Genomic DNA, 6,952 nt, shown 5'->3' on the forward strand with positions numbered 1-6,952 from the left:
GAAACGCAGTGCGTCAATACATTTGACGATCCCCTACATGAAAAGATTTGGTTTATTTTAAACCCTGAGTTTAGTAGAAAAATTTTGAGCAATACACGTTCTTTCAGTAGCCACTCAGCCATCTGATGGGATTTCTAAAAGCTCTCTATTTGGTGGGCGTCCGGAAACAAGAAAAACCCTGATCAGTTGTGCAACCACGTCCATAATCGGACCGAGCATGTGCACCACTGTTAATTTTCACTTGCTTCAGTCGACAACAATCCAAGATGGAGCTAATTTCCAAAACTACACCTTCTTCATGCTACGACGTGCGTGTATTCTCGAAAAGTAACAAAATATTTCTTACAGCGACTTTGGAAAACTTTCAGTGTCCTGAAAGGAATCAAAATATGACGTGATATAAAGCCAATTCGTCCCAAGGGAATGCTCAAGCTCACACAAAATCCCGAACGGTTACTTATTCCTGCGAAAATTTTAACCTAACATTGAGTCATCTTTAGTTTCCCACCGGGACACTAATATTCTTGCCGGGCTATTTCGAGAATCGCGGTGGGAATTGGGCTCAGAGGTGCCCATGCTTCCTATAAAAAGTGGTGTGGAAACACATATGAAAAGGTTTTAATTAAAAGACGTTGGATTATTTCAAAATATAGAAGAAAATATAACGATGATTGAGGGCTGGACTAGCGCTTGTAGATTGAACATCACTGCACACCCCTGAGGAAACCTTATGCGGTTACCAAAAGTTTGATTAACGTTCTCAGGCAAAAGATACAGTATACAAACCTGAATGGAAGTTGCTTTAGAAGGTGATGATCATTTGCACACGAACAACAGCCGTTGGGCCGATTCTGGTTCACACAAATTCCTAAAGAGTCAGGTGCCTAACACTCGGTAAAAGTAACTCTGACGCATAGTTCTAAAACAAGACAGCTGACCAGTCACGTTAGAGGGTGACGTAAACCTGAGAACTGGATCTGACGGGAAATAGTCAACACCTGACAGAGGTCGAATTTAGTATAAAATTTACTGGGGTTCAGTTGCAAGTTTGAGAGTTAGTCACTAGTCCTTCTTGAGGCTGCAACATAGCTTTGACCTTTTACCGCTCCGCAGCAAGTAAGCATTTTGAAAAGTTTGCTTTTTTAATGTTAGAGAGTGTTTTGAAAAAGAGTAGATGATGCTCCGCTAGGGTTGTCCTTGACTAATAAAAATGAGCGACTCTGAACTTTCGCTAAAAAACCTTGGATTCATACATTTTTCTCACTTGCTTGCTCATTTTGAGATTAAAACTTGTTGGGTTACATCGGGTCATGATAGTACTGTAGATATGGGTTTGTCTGAATAGTTTAGAGTGCTTCTCTCAGTCGCTTCGACATAGATTAAATTCACCTCTGGATGCACAAAATTTCACTTGACCTAATATGGTTACAGAAACGTGGATAAGTCATCCATGCATTAGTACATTCCACCAGATTGAAGCAATGGCTTACATCACTGAGACAAACGATAGTTAACTGTGCGACGGTACAGCACCTATGTTATAGGAGACTGTCTTTCAGGGTGAGGACAAGAGTCTCGAATGGACCACTCGAAAGTATCTTTTCTGCACAACAGGGACACGGAGATTTGAACAACCACCTTAATAAATCAATGGTAGGTGTATGCTGCTTTTTTCATTGTAAGACGTGTACGTAGTATGGTTCAATTCAGCGTGATATTAACTCACTCGAATAACAAGTATGAACACGTGAAGATAAATAGCCCTGCTGACTCTAGAGATTTCGAACGGGATTGCAACAGCAAAGATGCTAGTTTTACATTTGTTCGAGTTGGACGTCTACTCAAGTTCCTAAACATGGCTGTGGTGCAAGATTTCTCTTATTGGCTTTGTCGAAGTAAAACTTTTATAAACAGGTGATTTCTCTGAAATGAGACCAACCTCAATAAATTGCGTTCTACCGGTCTGAGAATCATCCCATACGGTGCAGACTAACCGACATAAGCTATCTAGACAGGATATAAACCTGTCCCTTAAGTGTTCCAATAGTACCGAAGGAATCTTATGATTGGTGAAGATGCTGGCATCCCTTTTAATAGTTCAGCGGTAAAGGATTTGGAAACTAAAACATTTCAACGTGCGAGGATTCAACTAAACGAAGTTGACATAAAAAAGGTGTACAACTCACTATGTTAGGTAGTAAATAGGAAACAGGTTCACTTAATGGTTGTTTCAGTAGCCTGTCAGGTTAAGGAATTGCGACACATTAAAAGATATATTGGGATAAGCTAGCTTGGTATAGCGAGAACCACGTGGCTAGCGTTCATTTTCAAACAGAGCAGATGGTATGTTGTCAGCGCATTACAAGCCTAGTCAACGACTGTCGACTGGTTTTCCATTCTGTGGAATACATCACAACCACTAGTGTCAGCAAAAGCTAACTTCTGGGTAGAAAAGTTCTGTAGGAAAATCTATCCTGCAAAATATCTCTTGCAACTGGGATAATGGCTGAATACAACGAAATGTTGACTATTGGACGAGCTATCTTACCAGCAACACAAGTCCACTGATGGTGAACGGAAGTGAGCCATCCTGGTTCACTCACATACGCTCTTAAGTACTATGGCCCAGCGATCCATTGCACCAAATGAAGTGGATATGCGCATTGCTTTCACAATAACGAAAGGACGGCTTCTTGAATGTGCATTGTGACCGAAACCTACACCCCGATAAAGAAAGCGAACATACTGGCTGATCTCGAATACCCACGATAGTAGATACATTCCAATCATCTCTAATTGCACCCTCTTTTCGGCTTCACTCGCGCGCCGCTTGTGGTATTCCATTTTCACTCAGGGAGAAGACATCATTTCACTTGCAAAATGTGAGGTTGAAGAATTCGAAACCTAACCACGGGACTTGCCCTGGCGAAAATAATCAAGCTGACGCGTCAATCTGCGCGCATATATCAAGATTATGAACTGTTCGGTTGTCATGGGCGGCTTCCAGCCATGAAGATAGTCCACGGTGCGTCGAACAATTAGGCTGCTGTCCAACAGACACGGTCATCTAAAGCACCATTACTGTTGGAAAAAATTCCGGGAATTAGTAAGTGCAAACTAATTACATTGCTTATAAGCCACTTGCTGTTAGACGGTTTAGTTTTCAACTGGTAGCCTGCAGTTTGCGAGTTCGATTCTTCTTGGATGTTCGTACGATGCTCATTGCTGATGAAACAGCTATGCAATGCTTTTCGGAATAGATTAATTTTATTTTCAGGATTGATTCTCGATGGAAATTTCCAAATTACTTCATCCTACCCAAATAAAATAAAAGCGTTTTCGTGAAGTGGTGGTATTTAGAGCTAGAATGTGACTGCTCATTAACCAATGCAGTCACTTCACTTCCAGCATTAATCAAAGTTCACGCATCCGACCATAACCAGCATCGTCTATCGCTCAATGTGCAAACACGAGCAATTAATTCAAGACATTGCTACAAACATCTAACAGACGGTGAATTCGATTTGCAGCGGCAGTTGCCACTGCGAAATTGAGGGTAGAAGCATTTATACGCATCGCTGGCGCTACTCTGGTGAGTTGGCGAAGGACTTTCTTTTCTCTGGTAAATTGTGTTTTTTATTTATTGTCCACTATTTTGATTACTATGGGCACCTGAAGAGACGCGGCAAAGTATTGGGCACATTTGTAATACTACATGTTTCAATGAAGTTCGTGGTAGGGAAAATTTACCTCGCGCTTATCGGAATGCGGTGTCGTTTCGGCGCAGTTTATCCATCACCATTAGTTCCGTGCGGATAATATTGTTCCTGGCAGGAGAATCTAGTATGAAAAAACTTATTTCACTCGATTTTGATCCGTGTCAGTATCTTGGTTTGAGGGTTTGGCTGACAAGGGATTCGTTTCTGTGGGGTTAGCAACCGGGACCAGAGCTCCTCAGGGCGACAGCACTATTGGTCACTAATAACCCTCTAGCCAATTAACAGGGCTTCCCGCTGTAGGTGAATTCGGGATTCTACTATCCAATTGGCAATGCTGAGTCAGTCGCATAGTTCCAAACTATCAGCGATTTCGAGTAAATAAGGACCGACCGATCCCAACTGCCGCAAAGTCAATCAGATAGTGAACTAATCACGAGCGAATGCGCTTGAATATCTAATGAAGCGTGCCAGTAGCGGTAAGCAATAACGTTTTTGACCTCACAAAAACTCGTGACTCCACATTAATCTTCGGGAGTGGTGGGTCGTTTGTGATCGACGTCCGGGAGCACAATAGCTCTGAAGTTCACCACGCTCTGAGGGCGTCCCCTCGCATGGCAACGGAACGTTTGCAAGCCAATTGCCAAGCTGGGTGAACAGATTGACTGCCACCTGATCAATAGTCAACTGACCCACACGAACTACCAATATTTGAATACACTCCCGACACCAGTCTCGTTACTGGACTCGCTTTCCGCAGAACTGAGCTCGAGATACCTCAGTGGTTAAGCCGCGAACTTACTTGACTGTGACTGCCACCTGATCAATAGTCAACTGACCCACACGAACTACCAATATTTGAATACACTCCCGACACCAGTCTCGTTACTGGACTCGCTTTCCGCAGAACTGAGCTCGAGATACCTCAGTGGTTAAGCCGCGAACTTACTTGACTGAAGGGTCCGTGGTTTGAACCCAACTCAGCATCTCGACTGCTTCTGTCTAGGCTTGGGCAACCCAACCGTATCTCCGCCCTCGTAAATCCTTCAGGTGGCGTGGCAACATTCACCGAAAAGGTGTTAAGAATGAACGATCACTTACTATTCCCACAAACTTTTCTCTAACTAGCATTACCAGACTGAAATCAGTGACAACGCGTCCTTAAAACCATTAACGTATGGCTAGTTCGCTGAGGTTGGGTTGTAAACATTTCCTCACTATTCGAACTGAAATTATCAGTGGATAGTATATTTACGTTCAGCACTGCTGTTTGCTGATCTACTTTGCGTTGGCCGGGCCAAACTAACACCAGACTTGGTGTCGAGACGCAAGTGGGGTTTCAGGTTTATAATAAAAGATTCTGTAAGTGGACCGAATAGAAACAATGCGCCGCTAATTTCCCAAACCTACATAAAAGCCTTTTTAACATATATTCTGCTTGCTAGCTTTATTGACATGTCGCCGTCTGTCGTACAATTCATATGAATATCACTAAGGCCAGAAATTTCGGAATATTACCTTTTGGATTCCAACAGGACATTCAAGATCTAGAGGCGTTTGTGTATTACATTCATCTTCTGTTGCATACTTGCCGTCTGGTACCCATTTTATCAGCTCGAACGTTAACTTTCGTAGGTATTTATTGTGGGATTTTTCATGGCCACTCGTTCACTGAAACTTGTTTAGGCATCAACTCGCCGTTCCTCAACTTGATTTATCTGCTTCCCACACACGAATCACCTTTTACATTAGCGAGATGGGTGGTGCCACAAAATGACTGCTGTTGGGTTTGATCAAAATTTTCGGCGGTATGAGTGCATCTAGTTGCACAGCACGATTGAGTGGGATGACGGATTTGCTGGGAAAAGTATACGTTATCCGGTACAGTATATATGGTCTTGAAGGGTAGTTTCCCCTTACTCCTCGGACGATCCACATGCGCAACAATTAGATACGAGCCCAGTTTTCCCGGGATACAACAGCACTACTAGTCTTGATGAACAGTGTAGGTATGCTGTTACTAAGCATAATCCGACTGATTAGTTTTCACCGATGATGCACGTTTACTAGAAAAGAACACAGCACCCACTGAGAGGGAGGGCGGCCATCCAAAAGGGATCACTCCGATCGTAGCTTTATCCGAGAATTTGGTCCTACCAAACGGCACCTCATAAAGAAAATCGCCTGAAAGGAGATCGCAGAGTCACGTTTCGATCTAAGTGGGGGCATGATTATCATTTTCCGCATCAACTGCCACTGTGTGTTTGCTTCCATAGTATATTTTGCTGGAGTAACATCAATGACTTTTTGTTATATTGGCAGCCGGTGGGCCTAAATTCGTACACACGGCCTTACAAGCAGACGGTTCATGGAACAAGCACAATAACCCGTCCGTACGTATGAAGGCGCACATTTGGCCTCTGAGTTGTGTCTGAAACTTGACCTGTGAACGGGTATGAGGGTTCTGGTAGCTGTACCCTACAGAAGATACGTGGGCAATTAACACGAACCTGTCCTCACCGGCTTTGAACGGTTTTCGCTATCCAGCAATGGGATGAAATTCACCCCGAATTACAGGCATGTGTGTGCAATGTCCACACTCTTAAAACTATCGAGTCCAAATCCGAAAAATAACATCCCCCAGGACGAGGACGACAGACACATACGGGTTACCAAATGTAGTGGTGGCTTTTGAGTGGTTGGTCAATAAACATACCGGTAAATGGGGTAGTGACCGAATGGACAGCCCGCGCGTAGTTGAGGTATGGCATCCATTCACCGCTGCCATCTAGAGAATTCGTTGGGTTCTCAACACCGGATGGCGTCACATAGTGCACCAATATAAATGTGTCAATCAACCTCAATCAAAGCCTTCCTTAGTGAATTACTCGCTACTCCCGTCAAGATGGCTTCGTGAGTTTTCAAGGAGTGAGCGGACTACGGCATCCAGTAGTGTAGACATCAATAAACTTAGCCTTCTTTTAATGACTGTCGCTTCTGGTTCGCTCGACAGTCGCCTTAAAGTAGGAACTGCTGTTCCATCAGCCCTAAGAGGTGCACCAGTGACGCTAGCCTCACTACCCTAGTTCTCGTTTTGACTGCTCGAATGTCGCTGGTAACATCAGTGTCAGGTTGGGAGTTGGAACATGTATGGCGACGTGTTCCGCAAAAAAAAAATGGTAATGTACTTGCACTTCCAGCCGAACACTGCTGCCTTGCGGTTAGGCTTTTGGGCC

This window comes from Opisthorchis viverrini (genome assembly GCF_000715545.1).
Source record: "Opisthorchis viverrini unplaced genomic scaffold opera_v5_5, whole genome shotgun sequence".
Classification (NCBI taxonomy): domain Eukaryota; kingdom Metazoa; phylum Platyhelminthes; class Trematoda; order Opisthorchiida; family Opisthorchiidae; genus Opisthorchis; species Opisthorchis viverrini.